Consider the following 17835-nt stretch of genomic DNA (forward strand, 5'->3'; position numbering starts at 1 on the left):
CCAGGACTCCACAGTGTGGGGTACTGTACAAACACTGTCCCCCAAGGAACTTACAATAGGGGGACTGCATTAATATGGATTAGTATTATTTTGTATATGTTGTGTTGAATTTGGTTTCAGGTCATGTAAGCGTTACAATATGGAGAATATAACCTCCATATCAAAGCATTGTACCATGTTCAGCCACTCAATTGGCTAAACAGCCCCATCATTATGGGACTACTTCCATGAGTAAAGCTAACCAGGTGCATAGATGCCTTACTCTTATAAAGATCTAGCATAAGTTTGAAACTTTCTCATCCAGGTCACCTTGAGGACATTGTTGCAGGACCTGAGTCTTCATTCAACTGAAGCCAGGGGCATTTGGTTGCTTACTCGTGGCCTGCATGACTGAATGTACTAGTGACAACCTACTGATGAAAACTTTAATGATCACAAAAAAGCTTAGTGAAACTTTTCACTATAGCTCTTAAAATTTTACAAGATATAATTTCATTCATTGCTAAAGCAGGAAATACTCTCATGTAAATAAAATGTGATGTGTAGAATCACCTCAAATCTACATTCTGTGGCTTCAGTCTTAATGACTGAGAATGTAGCCCCCTAAAGTAGGAAGCTTGGGCCAAATTCTAGTCTATGTTCTAGCCACTCTACACTGCTCATGTGGCATAAAGATGCTGTAACACACCCTGTCTGAATTCCTACACAAACTCTGCTGTGGGAAATACTATGATTCCTCTCTCTAAGCCCCCAGTACAGAGGTGTGCCAAGATGGGGAAAGGTCAGAGTAGTTTGTGCTCCAGCTACTCAGTTGTGTGTGTTTAGACTTGTTTATTAAGACCCTAGTACGCTTTTAGCACTATATAAGTTAACAAATTTCTTAAACTTCCTGCAAATTATTAATTTCATCTGTTAATTTGCAGCAGACAAGCCAAGTATTAGGTAGCAAAGTAGTGCAGTTGCCTAGGTGTGTTTTAACTTTAATTCTAACTTGTTAACTTGTTTAAAATTGATTTTAAATATTAAGAAGGGAGGTACTGTACACCTGGGGTCAGGCTTGGGTTAGGAGGGGTTACAAGGTTCATAAGATATATACATAGTACATAACCAGCATAGACCCAGATTGGAATGCAGGAGTTTTTAAAATGTCAATGGATAAGTGATCTCGGGTACACCACCCGTAGAATGTATTTAGAGTCCAAGTCAGTATTGGTGTAGTGAATAAGTACATGGGTGGGGTGCATCCCTTGGTTCATCAAGGAAGGAAGTGGGTTATTGCCCTGACCAGCATTTTCAATTACTCAAAGTGGTACTGATGGTGTCCCATGATGTGCTCAGTGTATATGTCTCTGGACCACCTGATGGTGTCTGACACCATGAGCTGTCTCATGAGCCGGGCATAGCGTCAACTCTGCACGCTCTCAGCACTGGCTTGTTATGGAAGTCCCCAGCGCTCCCACGACCTGGGCATGGATCTGGACCTCGTAGCCCTGGACTCGCAGGGTGTATTTCAGCACTTTCCAAGCTTGGGCCTCGTGGAAGGCCGATGACTTGTTTTTGAATGGCAGCGTGAAGTCCACCATTAGAATCTTCTTCCTTTCTGTGTCTAGTACAGGTACCCTGATCCAATGGTAATTTTTGAGCAGGGAGGTTTCTATGATAACTCCTTCACTTGATTTCTGCAGTTTGACAGAAAATTTCTTCCCTCCTCTCACTTTTGAATAAAATTTATTTGGACATCTTGTTTAGGGATTTTGGGGGGAGGGTAGGGGGTGGGAGGGAGTGTCTTGTGGGTTTTTTTCTTTTGGCTCTTGTGGCATCATTCCTCCCTGGATCTGCTTTCCCTTCACTCTTCATTAGTTTGTTCCTTCTAACAAATATTTCCCTGTGGTTTGAGCCTATTTTGCCAGATCTTCCAAGCAAAGCAGGGGACACTTAGGTGTGCCAGGAATGGAAGTTGGCAGTTCAGTAATTGGCATTGTTTATTCTGAATCTGTCTGCACAAGGGTGGGTGGACCAATTTAACTATACAGAAATAGATTTAGTTAAACCAGTGCAATTTGTGTCTGTGGAGACAAGTCCTAAAAGGCCAAATCCTCATTACCCCATTTCTTGGAGCTACCCAAACAATCAAAATTAAATTATTCAAATATATAAGGTGAGACAACATCCAGCAGTCAGAAACTAATTTTTAAACCTCCCAAGTTTCACAGGTTATCAACTCTGGGCCTCATTCAGTGTGTTACACTGTTTACACCACTGTAACTCCACTGGTGTGAAATTGGAGTAACACGGTGATTCAGGCCAATGGAATTCTGGGTGCCCCCTCCTCCACTGACTCACCAGAGCTGCCATATTTAAATTTTGGTACTTAACTCATTCATAGGCAGCAAGGGTTGCCCTATAGCCAATTGCTCACCTAATTGAAAACTTCTAAAATTGGTTGCTTTTTACCATTAAAAATGGTAATAGGAAGGCTATGGTGCAGCTGGACTCATGTGATGTTAATAGAGCAACAGGCTATCTGACATGGTATCTCGCATAAAACAACACATTAAACAAAGGTGTTTGCAGCCACCTCTGGGACCATCTCATCCAGGGGATTTCAGTGGAGCAGCAGGAGCGTGCACTGTTTCTCCACTAATCTTGTGCTTGACCTGCTTAAGATGGCCTGATGTTGTGGCCATATGTTGTCTAAAGATGCATTGTATTGAATAGAAGCAGGCTGCCTATGACTGACCAGTAACCTCATCCTCTCCAACCACAGGAGTGCCCAAATACTAAGGCAGTAATGGAAACTGGGCACACACATGTTCCCTCAATAGTGGGAGCTTGTCACCCTACTTCTGTGACCTAGCCCACCAAATGCTGCAGTCTCAACCAAGGTGGCAGTGCAGATTTCAAGCCAGCACCCAGAAAATTTGAGTGATGACAGCCTAACTCCAGCTGCCTGATCCACAAAGAGATAAGGTGGGTGTGATAATGGTCTTTTATTGGACCAACTTCAGCTGGTGAAATAGACAAGCTTTTGAGCTACACAGAGCTCTTGAAGAAAAAGGTCTCAACTACCTTGTTTCTCTAATATCCCTGGACCAACAAGGCTACAATTGCACTGATCCATAGAGGACACTTTTAAGCAATTCTTTCCTTGCTGATTTAGGAAGTGAGAAAAAAAATCCTAATTTCATCCTAAAAATCACCAAAACAGGGATGCCCTCATACACTGCTATTATAAAACTGTCCACATTTTCAATAATTTTGTCTACCAAAGAGCTAACATCCAAATAGGCTACTTTTTTTCTTCTCCAGTACATTCTCAGTGGAATGCACACATTCTACTCTCTCTTCCTCATTTTCTTCCAATCACTTACATCTATCCCATGTGCTTGTAAGGAAGTACAATAGCTACATCTGGACCCTGAGAGAGAACTCTTGGAGACAAATCTCTAATCTCTGTATGTACGGTGGGGTGTTTACCCCACAAATGCCATGAAACTGTTAGTATGGACCTGAGAAGCCAATTAACCTGTTTGAGTGCACCTGGAGGGTAGGCCAGGCCGACTTAGCAATAAAGTCCACTCGGAGCGGGAGCTGGGGTTTTTTCCCATAAAGAGCTGGGTGAACCCAACTGAGGAGACCTAGAGGATAGGAGAGGAGGTGGAGAGTTCCCTCTCTGGGGCGTTGCCTGAAAGAAGGCCAAGAAGGACAGACAAGCCCACAAGCTTTTCCAGGGGTGATCTGAAAACCTGACTGGAGCCAGAGGTCCTGATGCCGCATAGACTTTAAGGCCAAAAGGGCCCATCATGATCATCTAGTCTGACCTCCTGCGCATTGCAGGCCACAGAACCTCATCCACCCACTCCTGTAATAAACACATAACATCTGGCTGAGTTACTGAAATCCTCAAATCATTATTTGAAGACTTCACATTACACAGAATCCACCATTTACATTAGTTTAAACCTGCAAGTGACCCATGATCTATGCTGCAGAGGAAGGCCAAAAGCCCCCAGGGTATTCTGACAATCTGACCCAGGGGAAAATTCCTTCCCAATCCAATATGGCGATCAGTTAGACCTTGAACATTTCGGCAAGACCCAGCAGCCAGACACCTGGGAAGGAATTCTCTGTAGTAACTCAGAGCCCTCCCCACCTAGTGTCCCATCACCAGCCACTGGAGATATTTGCTACTAGCAGTCACAGATCGGCTACATGCCATTGTAGGCAGTCTTATCATACCATCCCCTCCATAAACTCATCAAGGTCAGTCTTCAAGCCAGTTAGGTTTTTTGCTCCCTCTGCTCCCCTTGGAAGATTGTTTCAGAACGTCACTCCTCTGATGGTTAGAAACATTCATCTAATTTCAAGGCTAAACTTATCGATGGACTTTAGCCTGCTTGAATGCCTGAGTAAGAGGAGGAGTGCACCAGCTCTTGGTCTGTGGAGTTGATCGAGGCTTAGAACACTGGTTAGGCAGGAAGACAGTCTAGAGCAACAGAGGTGGCTACCAGCTGAACCCAGACAGACTGAAGTTTTGGTTTTGTATATATTTCTGTTGGAGTTTGCTAAGGACTCGGCCCCAGAAGGAGCAGGATACAGCAAAATAGTCTGTCTGGAAGGCCAAGGACACTCCTACAGCCTGAGTAGGCCAAAAGAAGATGCAGGAAACTGAGGCAAAATGTGCTGTAACACCACATCCAGCCAGGAGGGAGCATGTTGAGGGCAGCAACTTTGCTACAACATTGTACAACATTTTTGATATGTGCACCAATCTCTGTACAAAGCTGCTGCTCTGAAGTAATAAGTTACTGCCTCTGTGCCTATGAAGCTCTCCACAAGTTACTAAAGTGAGTATCCTCTCGGTGGGAAAACAAAGGTATTTTTTCCCCTTCTGCCAACAGCAAACATTTTGAGTGAAATTTTGGGGTTGACTTCAATGGGATCAGGATTTCATCCTATGTGCTTTTTCAGATGTTGCAATGCATGATAACTGTAGGAATAATAGAACCATTTCCACTCTTCCTTCCCAGCCCAGGCTTTATAGTAAAGCAAGATTTACTATCTGGCGATTATTATTTATATAGTGCTGCAGCTGTGCATGGCAATGTACATCCCATAACAAATCTAAAGCTAATGGAACAGACTTGTACCCCTCTTCTCTGCTAGGAAGATCCAGAATATGGTTAGTCCTACTTTTAGGGTACATCTACACTACAGGGGGGAGTCGATTTAAGATACGCAAATTCAGCTACGTGAATAGCGTAGCTGAATTCGACGTATCGCAGCCGACTTACCCTGCTGTGAGGACAGCGGCAAAATCGACTTCTGCGGCTTTCTGTCGATGGCGCTTACTCCCACCTCCGCTGGTGGAGTAAGAGCGTTGATTCGGGGATCGATTGTCACGTCCCATCGGGACGCGATAAATCGATCCCCGAGAGGTCGAATTTCTACCCGCCGATTCAGGCGGGTAGTGTAGACCTAGCCTTAGTTAATTTTTCTCTAAGCGGTCATGAAGAGTTGTTATGCATTGAAGCCTCATGCATTAGCTCAAGTCTCACAAAGCCATTGCCCTGGTCTACACTGGGGGGAGGAGGGGAATCGATCTAAATTACGCAACTTCAGTTAAGTGAATAATGTAACTGAAGTCGACATACTGAGATCGACTTACCGTGGTGTCTTCACCGCGATGAGTCGACTGCTGCCACTCCCCCGTCAACTCTGCCTGCGCCTTTCGCGGCACTGGAGTACAGGAGTCGACGGGAGAGGGCTCGGGGGTCGATTTATCGCATCTAGACAGATGCGATAAATCGATCCCCGCTGGATCGATCGCTGCCCGCTGATCTGGCGGGTAGTGTAGACATACCCATTATAGTTATTCCTACCATTTATATTCAAATATCTAGTGTAGTCATCAACTTCTAAGTTACAATACTTGCTTTGAGATTTAACACAGGGCTGTAAATTAGTGCAAAATTTTGCTCTGAGATCCACATTATTAATCTCTTAGCTCCAATATTCTGTACTCCAGTAATGTCAACAGTGGGTCTATGGTGGTAGAATATCTGAACTGATATCAGTCAAGACACCTGCCACACAGATGTGAGATCAACATTTTCCTCACAATGTATAATATAAACTTCATATAGGCTTAAAAATGGGACCTCTCACATTGGCCCATAATATTCAAGGTTTCAGATAAGGTGCTCCTAAGGTTAAGTAATCAATACTTGAACCTCTGTCTTTAAAGGTGCCCCAAGAATACTGGGTCAACAATCTTTAAGTCCCCTTCCCTACTGTCGGTGGAGGGCCTGGTATCTTTAAAAAAATATCCACTCACCTGCCAATTGATAGTATCTAGATCGCTCCCTCCGGGGAAAGGACACATCAGACACTTTCTCAGATCACAATGGATGCATGGACTCCTCAATCCATCACTGCAATACTGAAAGGCACATTTTAAAAATAATTTCATGAAGCTTGAAACAAAACGGAACTAGGCGGAAAATGTGATGCTTATTCATTTGGTAATGCATAAGGACAGTTCTACTTAAAGCTATACTTACAAAACAGCATGACAACAATCAACTATTTATGCCTCAGACATGCGTAATTTGCACACTAGAAAGCTTTTATAAGCCAAACTGATTTCTCATGAGTATATGCATATATACATAGGTATCTGTGTCTATACATTTGGTTGCATTGAAAGATGTGTTTTGATTGTGCCTAGTTTGCCAAGCGAATCAGATCACACCGCATCTGTGATCTGTTCTCAGCGTTATTTACCACCCCGCCAACCTTTGTGTCATCTGCAAACTTTGTCGGTAATTATTTTATATTTTCTTCCAGGTCACTGCATATTGAAAAACATTGAATAGCACTGGGCCAAGAACCAATCCCTGCAGGAGTTCATTGGAAACACCCTCACTCACTGGTGACTCTTCATTAGATCTATCTGCACACACACATACACGCGTACACAAACACAAGCGAGGGGTCTATTGGAAGTTTCACCTTTGACTTCAACAGGAGCAAGATTGGGCACTAAAAGGTTGAATATCAATTTGGCTTCATATGAACTTTGTCTTAGTAAGTCATTGGGTCAATAACCTTGACAAGGCCAATGTATTTTCCTTGTTGAATTCAACTAAAGGAGTGTCTAAGGCAGGGGTTCTCAAACTTTTTTTGCTGCCCCCCTCCCATTTGAAAATATTTCAGGCTGTGATGCACTGCCCCTCCCCCCCAAAAAAAGTGATTGCAAATTACTGTACATACTTATAGGGGCATTAAATGATGCATGTAATCATTATCCCTGCAGTCAAAGGCTCTGAAGCCTCTCAAAAAGTGTAAAGCAATAGCCTTCAGGAATAAATAGGTGGACATTTAAGAAACATGTTTTCTGCAAAAAAAACAGGATACAGTTTGGGGAGCTGGAAGCCTTTTTCAGTGATTGTGGCAAGAATCATAACATTGACCAATTTGTGGTAATAATCATAATATTGTCCATGGCTTATTATTAATAATCATAATATTGTCCATATACACAACTATATACAAACAAGTATCTGGAAACATAAAGTTAGGAGTGTTGATGTTTTGATAGGGGTACCATAGTCTGGGCTTTCCTGCACATGACCTCTTTTTTGGTCCTCTGATCTCCATCTGGGTGGATATTTGAAATATGAAAAGATTTCCTGAGAATCTATGACCACTTCCATGGAAGATGTGGGAAACAGTCCACCAAGAACTACCGATTGTGTTGTACCAGTGTTGTAGGGGAATCCCCTAGTGCAGTGTTTCTCAAACTGGGGGTCCCAACCCAAAATGGGATAGCAAGGCTAGTGCAGGAGGGTCACCATTCATCCGGGTTTTCCTAGGCCAACTTCTTCTTTAGTCCTCCAATCTCCATCCTGGAAGATTTTGGAAATATGAAAAAATGTCCATGATTTTTCCTTGCCTTCAGAACTGGGTGACTATAGAGTAGCAGCTGCTCTCTGCTGCCCCGTTCAAAAGGCAGTGCCACCACCAGCTGTGATGCAGAATTAAGGGTGGTAATACCATACCATGCCACCCTTCCTTCTGCAGTGCTGCTGGAGGTGGCACTGCCATCTATGCTGGGCACCCAACTAGCAGCCACTTGCTCTGCAGCCACCCAGATCAGAAGCACCCTGACTTTCACAATACGCCAAAAATCAAGCTAATGCCATTTCAAAATAAGGCCAAAATGAGCCAATCCCTAAGAACCCCGACACTCTGTGTCACTAGATTGCCCCCGGTGTGCAGTCTGGGACTGGGGTGGGCCCGCTGTGCACCCCTGACTCTCTCCTCCCCTTGCCCCTGCTTGCCCTTTACCCCTGCTTGCTGGGAGCTGATCCAAAAAAAAAAAAATCAACAAGCTACAACAAACAATAAGCCAAAAACTAGCCAACAAGCAACTCACAAGCCAATTAAGCCAAAAACAAGCCCAATTTCTGTGGTTTTTTCGCAAGTTTGGCATGTCTGGTCAGAAGGCAGCAGCACCGCCAACAGTGGCACAGAAGGAAAGCAATAACATACCATGCCACCCTACCTTCTGCCCTGCTGCTGGTGGTGTCACTGGCATCCCAGCTGGACACCTGACCAGTGACTGCTGCTCTCCTGCTGCCCAGCTTTGATGGCAAGGGAAAGTCATGGACATTTCTTCATATTTCCAAAATCTGCCCAGAGGGAGATCAGAGGACCAAAAAAGAGGTCACGTCCAGGAATACCTGGACATATGGTGACCCTGCTTGCGACCCCCCCCTTACACTACCTTGTGACACCCTTTTGGGTTGGGATCCCCAATTTAAGAAAGGCTATACTAGGGGATGATTCCCCAATGACCCTGAGGTCCAACATGGCCAATAGTTTCTGGCACACTGTTTCCCACAACTTCCGCCTAAGGGGTCATAGATTCTCAAGGACCTTTTTCCCCAGGTTGGTATCCACTTGATGGTAGGCTGGGTGGGTTTGTTCTAAAAACACCAAGGGGAAGTCTTAGATTAACCATTGTATTTGCTGTTTCTGTTCAGGCCGAAACCCCTCATCTCCAGCCCCACCCCAGAGCTCACACCCCCAGCCAGAGCCTTCGCACACATACCTCCCGCACCCCTGCCCCAGTCTGGAACCCCCTCCCACATCCTGAACTCCTCATTTTTGGCCTCACCCCAGAGCCCACACCCCCAGCCGGAACCCTCACCCCCTCCTGCACCTGAACCCCCAATTTTGTGAGCACTCATGGCCTGCCATACAATTTTTACACTCAGATGTGGCCGTCAGGGCAAAAAGTTTGCCCACCCCTGGTGTATGGTGTGTTCTGTTCCACGCCAAGTCCTCCCAGTTTGTTGGGTTGATGCCTCCCTTTTTAAGGTGTATTTTCAGTATGTCTTTGAAGAGCTTCTGCTGCCCTCCATGAGCCCTTTTTCCCTGACTTAACAGAAAGAAGAGTGCTTGCTTCGGGAGGCGAATGTCAGGCATACGTACACAGTGGCCAGCCCAGCAGCCCTGTTCTGCCCCCTCCCCATCGCGCCACACCCTCGCTCCTCCCCCACCACCCCAGAGCCTACTGCACACCACGAAACAGCTGATCGCGGGAGGCAGGAGGCGCAGGGAGAGAGGGGGAAGCGCTGATCAGAGGAGCACAACGGTGGGCGGGAGGCACTGGGAGGAAGGGGGGAGCTGATAGGGGGGTTGCTCAGCACCCAGTACTTTTTCCCCGTGGGTGCTCCAGCTCTGGAGGATATATTGGAAAACGGGCTATCTGAGGATATATTTATCGGAGGATAGATTGGAAAATGCATCTTCCAGTCTCTCCTTTCCAGTCCTCCCCAGCGATTAGGTAAAATTGTCCCCTGCCCCTCCTCGTTGTGCTCATCTCCAATATGTATTGGAGCCTGTCTGTGTCTGGGGACTCGGCCAGAAGGTTTCCCAGCATGGCATCCAGGAGCTCTGCCAAGAGCTTGTGCAGAGCCTGCCAAGGAAGGGAGAGCCATGGGTCAGAGTTAGGGAAGCTGGGGAAATTTCTCCTCTCTGTCAATAGCCTCCTGCCTGGCCAATCAGCATTGAGACTCTGAGAGGTCTGAGGGGGTCTGAGGGGTCTCACCAGATGTCCCAAAGGATGGCCCAGGTCACCACCAGAGGGGGTCACTCTCAGACCACTATTTCAGCCCCACCTCTTTGTAAGGGCCTCCTACAATGAGAGAACCCCTCCCCTTCTCCCCCCAACACAGGTAAGGGAGGTGGAGGGAGGGAAGCAAGTAAAAGGGTGAAAAAAGAAGCAGAGAAGAAGAGAAAGGAGGGAGGAAAAGGGAAACCTAAAAGGACAAACCTCAATGACCTCAGTGATTCTATGGGAGAAAGTCCTAGGTAGGAAATGTGGATGTTAATTTTCTAGCAAAATCAGTAGTATGAAAGGAGAAAACTCCAAAGAGGTTCATCCTCATGCTCACGTACGTGAATATTAATTCTCTCTCAGTCCTCAGGGAGAGACTTTGAGGAGGAGACTTACTGCAGCAAAGCCACGGAGGTATCTGAGGTTGCCCCTGCCCTGCACCTCTGTCCTGCCTGGCTGATGTCAGGGTCTCTCTTTTAGGTCACCCCCCCCCCCACACACACACACACACACACACACCTTTGCCCAATAGGCTGAGGTCCTAATACTGGCCTTTGTGATGTCACTGCCATGCCCACTTCTCCCCTGCACAGCTGATGTCCTGAGCCTGGCCTGCCCTTTTGGATACACTGACTGATCAGAATGAAGTGATCTCAAATGAGCTACCAACCAACCATTGTTCATAGCCATTATTCAATTGGTATGTTAGAAGAACTATAACATTAGAGAAAATCAGGAACTGCACAGAGCCAACTATTGGAGAGAAGCAGCAAGATTAATCAAATACATGATAGGCTATGACTTATTTCCTAGGTCTTAAAAGAGAAAAAAAGGACCTGAGTCCTCCCTGTCAATAGCCCTCTGCTTGGCCAATCAGCATTGAGACTCTGAGAGGTGGGAGGCTGAGGGGTCTCACCAGATGTCCCAAAGGATGGTCCAGCTCACCACTGGAGGGGATCACTCTCAGAGCACTATTCCAGCTCCACGTCTTTGTGAGGGCCTCCCATAATGAGAGCAGCCCCTTCCCCCCAACACAAACCTGCTTTGTAGAGGGAAGGAAGCAGAGAAAAGGGGAAAAAGAAGCAAGAGAAAGGAGGGAGGGAAAGAGGAAAAAGGAAAATAAAAAGGACAAACCCCAATTTCCCCAGTGATTCTAAGGCAGTGGTTCTCAGCTGGGGCCACATGTACCCCTGGGCGTATGCAAAGGTCTTCCAGGGGTGCATCAACCCATCTAGATATTTGCCTAGTTTTACAACGGGCTACATAAAAAGGACTAGTGAAGTCAGTACAAACTAAAATTTTATATGGACAATGACTTGTTTATACTGCTCTATGTACTATACACTGAAATGTAAGTATAATATTTATATACAAGTTGATTTATTTTATAATTATATATGGTAAAAATGAGAAAATAACCAACTTTTCTGTAATAGTGTGGTCTGACACTTTTGTATTTTTATGTCTGATTTTGTAAGCAAGTTGTTTTAAAGTGAGGTGTAACTTGGGGGTATGCAAGACAAATCAAACTCCTGAAAGGGGTACAGTAGTCTGGAAAGATTGATAGCCACTGCTCTACTAGCATTGCACTTCAGTATATGGATTTAAACAGACTGGAGGGTTGTATAGCAAACTATAGAAAAGAGAGACATCTAGTGGTAATAAATGAATTTATGTGGAAATTACGATTTACTTAGGCTAGGTCTACACTACCCGCCTGAATCGGCGGGTAGAAATCGATCTCTCGGGGATCGAATTATCGTGTCTCGTCAGGACGTGACAATCAATCCCCGAATCGACGCGCTTACTCCACCAGCGGAGGTAGGAGTAAGCACCGTCGACGGGGAGCCGCGGAGGTCGATTTTGCCGCCGTCCTCACAGCGGGGTAAGTCGGCTCCGATACGTCGAATTCAGCTACGCTATTCGTGTAGCTGAATTTGCATATCTTAAATCGACCCCCCCTGTAGTGAAGACCTGCCCTCAGTGTGGGTCTGATCCTGGAAGTAGAGGGTGCTCAACATCTGGCAGGATTCAGCCTATCGACAATTTGATTGATAGTAATTTCATTTTCATATGTTGGAATGGCATTACTAAGCTGTTAGGGCAAAAGCTGCCCTGACAGCATTATACACAAATGCAAGAAGCCTGGGAAACAAGCAGGGAGAACTGGAAGTCCTGGCACAGTCAGGGAACTATGATGTGATTGGAATAACAGAGACTTGGTGGGATAACTCACATGACTGGAGTACTGTCATGGATGGATATAAACTGTTCAGGAAGGACAGGCAGGGCAGAAAAGGTGGGGGAGTTGCGTTGTATGTAAGAGAGGAGTATGACTGCTCAGAGCTCCGGTATGAAACTGCAGAAAAACCTGAGAGTCTCTGGATAAAGTTGAGAAGTGTGAGCAACAAGGGTGATGTCGTGGTTGGAGTCTGCTATAGACCACCAGACCAGGGGGATGAGGTGGACGAGGCTTTCTTCTGGCAACTAGCTGAAGTTGCTAGATCGCAGGCCCTGGTTCTCATGGGAGACTTTAATCACCCTGATATCTGCTGGGAGAGCAATACAGCGGTGCACAGGCAATCCAGGAAATTTTTGGATAGTGTAGGGGACAATTTCCTGGTGCAAGTGCTGGAGGAACCAACTAGGGGCAAAGCTTTTCTTGACCTGCTACTCACAAACAGAGAAGAACTAGTAGGGGAAGCAAAAGTGGATGGGAACCTGGGAGGCAGTGACCATGAGATGGTCGAGTTCAGGATCCTGACACAAGGAAGAAAGGAGAGCAGCAGAATACGGACCCTGGACTTCAGAAAAGCAGACTTTGACTCCCTCAGGGAACAGATGGGCAGGATCCCCTGGGAGAATAACATGAAGGGCAAAGGGGTCCAGGAGAGCTGGCTGTATTTTAAAGAATCCTTATTGAGGTTGCAGGAACAAACCATCCCGATGTGTAGAAAGAATAGTAAATATGGCAGGCGACCAGCTTGGCTAAACAGTGAAATCCTTGCTGATCTTAAACGCAAAAAAGAAGCTTACAAGAAGTGGAAGATTGGACAAATGACCAGGGAGGAGTATAAAAATATTGCTCAGGCGTGCAGGAGTGAAATCAGGAAGGCCAAATCACACTTGGAGTTGCAGTTAGCAAGAGATGTTAAGAGTAACAAGAAGGGTTTCTTCAGGTATGTTAGCAACAAGAAGAAAATCAAGGAAAGTGTGGGCCCCTTACTGAATGAGGGAGGCAACCTAGTGACCGAGGATGTGGAAAAAGCTAATGTACTCAATGATTTTTTTGCCTCTGTCTTCACAAACAAGGTCAGCTCCCAGACTGCTGCACTGGGCAGTACAGCATGGGGAGAAGGTGACCAACCCTCTGTGGAGAAAGAAGTGGTTCGGGACTATTTAGAAAAACTGGACGTGCACAAGTCCATGGGGCCGGATGCGCTGCATCCGAGGGTGCTAAAGGAGTTGGCGGGTGAGATTGCAGAGCCATTAGCCATTATTTTTGAAAACTCATGGCGATCGGGGGAGGTCCCAGATGACTGGAAAAAGGCTAATGTAGTGCCCATCTTTAAAAAAGGGAAGAAGGAGGATCCGGGGAACTACAGGCCAGTCAGCCTCACCTCAGTCCCTGGAAAAATCATGGAGCAGGTCCTCAAGGAATCAATTATGAAACATTTAGAGGAGAGGAAAGTGATCAGGAACAGTCAGCATGGATTCACAAAGGGGAAGTCGTGCCTGACTAACCTAATTGCCTTCTATGATGAGATAACTGGCTCTGTGGATGAGGGGAAAGCAGTGGATGTGTTATTCCTTGACTTTAGCAAAGCTTTTGATACGGTCTCCCACAGTATTCTTGCCGCCAAGTTAAAGAAGTATGGGCTGGATGAATGGACTGTAAGGTGGATAGAAAGCTGGCTAGATCGTCGGGCTCAACGGGTAGTGATCAATGGCTCCATGTCTAGTTGGCAGCCGGTTTCAAGCGGAGTGCCCCAAGGGTCGGTCCTGGGGCCGGTTTTGTTTAATATCTTTATTAATGATCTGGAGGATGGTGTGGACTGCACTCTCAGCAAGTTTGCAGATGACACTAAACTAGGAGGCGTGGTAGATACACTAGAGGGTAGGGATCGGATACAGAGGGACCTAGACAAATTAGAGGATTGGGCCGAAAAAAACCTGATGAGGTTCAACAAGGACAAGTGCAGAGTCCTGCACTTAGGATGGAAGAATCCCATGCACTGCTACAGACTAGGGACCGAATGGCTAGGTAGCAGTTCTGCAGAAAAGGACCTAGGGGTCACAGTGTACGAGAAGCTGGATATGAGTCAACAGTGTGCTCTTGTTGCCAAGAAGGCTAACGGCATTTTGTGCTGTATAAGTAGGGGCATTGCCAGCAGATCGAGGGACGTGATCGTTCCCCTTTATTCAACATTGGTGAGGCCTCATCTGGAATACTGTGTCCAGTTTTGGGCCCCACACTACAAGAAGGATGTGGAAAAATTGGAAAGAGTCCAGCGGAGGGCAACAAAAATGATTAGGGGTCTGGAGCACATGACTTATGAGGAGAGGCTGAGGGAACTGGGATTGTTTAGTCTCCAGAAGAGAAGAATGAGGGGGGATTTGATAGCAGCCTTCAACTACCTGAAGGGGGGTTCCAAAGAGGATGGAGCTCGGCTGTTCTCAGTGGTGGCAGACGACAGAACAAGGAGCAATGGTCTCAAGTTGCAGTGGGGGAGGTCCAGGTTGGATATCAGGAAAAACTATTTCACTAGGAGGGTGGTGAAACACTGGAATGCGTTACCTAGGGAGGTGGTGGAGTCTCCTTCCTTGGAGGTTTTTAAGGCCCGGCTTGACAAAGCCCTGGCTGGGATGATTTAGCTGGGAATTGGTCCTGCTTTGAGCAGGGGGTTGGACTAGATGACCTCTTGAGGTCCCTTCCAACTCTGATATTCTATGATTCTATGATTCTATGACAGCTGTCTCATTTTTTAAGTATTTCAAATTATTATTAACGTGATGGTAGTACCAGAGGGCCTCAACCAAAACTGGAGACCCCGTTGTAGTAGGTGTTGTAGATACACATAGTGAGAGACAGTCCTTGCCCCCAGAGAGGGTTAAAATCTAAAAAGATAGGACAGGTAAAGGATGGGAGAAGGGAAGGATTTTTCCCTGTCACACAGAGAGGCTAACAGTCAGGAAGTGTACTCGGGCCTCTTGAGACACACTCTAGGGCCATCCTTCCTCTCTTATCTTCCATCTTATCCGCCATCCTTTTCTTCAAATGATTCCTGCTCCAACAAGGGGAAGTGGAACAATATTCTCTCTTTATGCAGAGGAGTCAGGCGCTTTACAGACACATCAGACCACAAGATCCTTGGCTCAGAGAAGTTTACAATCTTAATCACAAAGAAAGCAAACTATGATGGAGGAGGATGTGGAGGAGGCAACAAAGAAAAAGAGGGAAAGGAGAACTGCTCTTGGAAGCACTAGCCATGGGTTAGCAATATCGCAGTTTCAACATTTTCTCTTTCCTACAAGCATGCTGTAAATGTTTTGTTAAGTATTTTAAGATTGTATATAGCACCAATCACTCTGGCATCTAAGCAATGCAGTCAACAGGGCCAATTATGGCCCCTATATGCCAGTACAGAGATTTTGAGCTGCAGTGAAGCCCAAAGGCAGGCTAAGAAAAGCTGCCATAAATTAGCTCTCAGAGCTGCTGTAACTTGCATTGGGGGCTGTCTGGAAATCTTGACAGTCTGAAATCTTGACAGCACAAAGACGGCCTAAAACCACCTTTGGCCCCTGCCTTAAGCTGTATCTTCTATGTTGCATCTCTCAGGAGACATACTACAGAATTTGTTCCAATGTACATAAAACATTGGGTGGTTGCAAGTGGATTTCCTCAGAGTGCTTGTGGGAAGCAAGATGAAAGGAGGGATTTATTAAGATTTATTGTTGTGTTTTTTGCTCCTTACACGGCAACAATAATATGAATAAATCACATGGGCACAGTTGGGTCCCAGATAACTATGTTTATTAACTATAAACATATATGCAAGGCCTAGCTACATACTAGAGCTAAGCAAAAATCTGAATTATGTCCCCTGGAAATTTTGATTTGTGACATTTGTTTTTGTCCTGAATTGAAATTAAAAGTTGAAATCTCTCATGGAATGAAAAATTCTGGAAAATTTTGATCAGAATGACTCATTTAACTTTAAACATTCCAGAATGTAAACATTTCAGTTCAGTTTGTGGAACCAAATCAAAATGGTTTGTTTTGAGTAGTATCAACATGCACTTTAATGTCTCTATGGTGCCATGGTGCCTCATGGGCATTATAGGTTGGGAGCCCAATGTCCTCTTATGGACAAGGCTACCTGGCCAGGCTACATCTCATGGGACTCCCATAATGCACATAGTGTCTTGGTCAGAGGAAGACCACAGTGCATCATGGAAGATGTAGTATGGCCAAGGATCCCAGCCCATAGAGGAGAATGGAAGCATGAGGTACAAAAACTACAACTCCCATGAGGCACCATGATGCTTTAGGCAGATGCAGTTTAATGTCAGATTGACTCAAATCAAAATGTTTTCCAACCCAGAATGAAATATTTCATCAAAATTAAAATTTTCCAGCAGAAAATTTTAGTTTTGTAGAAACTGCATTTTCTGTCACAAATCATTTCAACGGGAAATTCTCAAGCAGGCCTACAACTCAAACACTGCTGCTGCTTCTAAAACATAGAACACAGTGAGCACCACTAGAGGGCTAACAAACTAATTAAAGGGATGCTTCCCTATTCCTATAGATGACAAGAATTTAAATAAATACAGTAAATAAAAATATAGACTACTGTCCAATAGAAGATATTACTTCATCCATCTTGGCTCTCTAATATCCTGGGACCAACACAGCTACAACAACACTCAGAATAACTCAGAAAAACAACTCAGAGTAAACAGAGCCAAATACATGCTTTCCTACATGACCACATCCTCCAGGGAATGGCTGTAATATCTGGTTGCCTTACATACACTAATGCAAGAGTCCTGTCACATTTGATAATAAACTACCTTACTGCATGTAAGTTTTCAGTTTGTGCAGGAGAAATATTATTTTGTACATTTCATTCTGGATGTTTTGGAGAAGACTAGTCACTTCCCACTTGTGCTAAACACTAGTCAGATAATCTGACTAATCATTTCCATGCAGGTTGTCTTGAGAATTAAACCTTCTGTTTCAGAACAAAAAGCCATAAAACTCTATGGGCAGGTCTACACTAGGGCAGGGATCAATGCTCTGAGATCGATCCACCAGCGGTCTAGTAAAGACCCGCCAAATCGACTGCAGATTGCTCTCCAGTCGACCCCTATACTCTACCCCCAACAAGAAGAGTGAGGCAAGTTGACCCCCCATGGTGTAGACTCAACCTAACGTACATCCTAGTGTAGCGTAGGTCGACTTACTGCGGTAGTGTAGACATAGCCTAAGGCTCAACCAAAGATTAATACCGCACTTAAATAAAAGCAGAATGGTTAAAAAAAAAAAAAACACCCTCGTCAGTTATTTCTATAGGTTTTTGGAACAAGTATTGACTTTATCTCTATTACATTTTATAAGCCTTTTGCATACGATATTATCTACATTTTTAACTTCTGTGTTTATATTCATCACATTTTAAAGAGAGAAAATTAGGATTCTT

This window comes from Chrysemys picta, chromosome 2 (genome assembly GCF_011386835.1).
Source record: "Chrysemys picta bellii isolate R12L10 chromosome 2, ASM1138683v2, whole genome shotgun sequence".
Lineage (NCBI taxonomy): Eukaryota > Metazoa > Chordata > Testudines > Emydidae > Chrysemys > Chrysemys picta.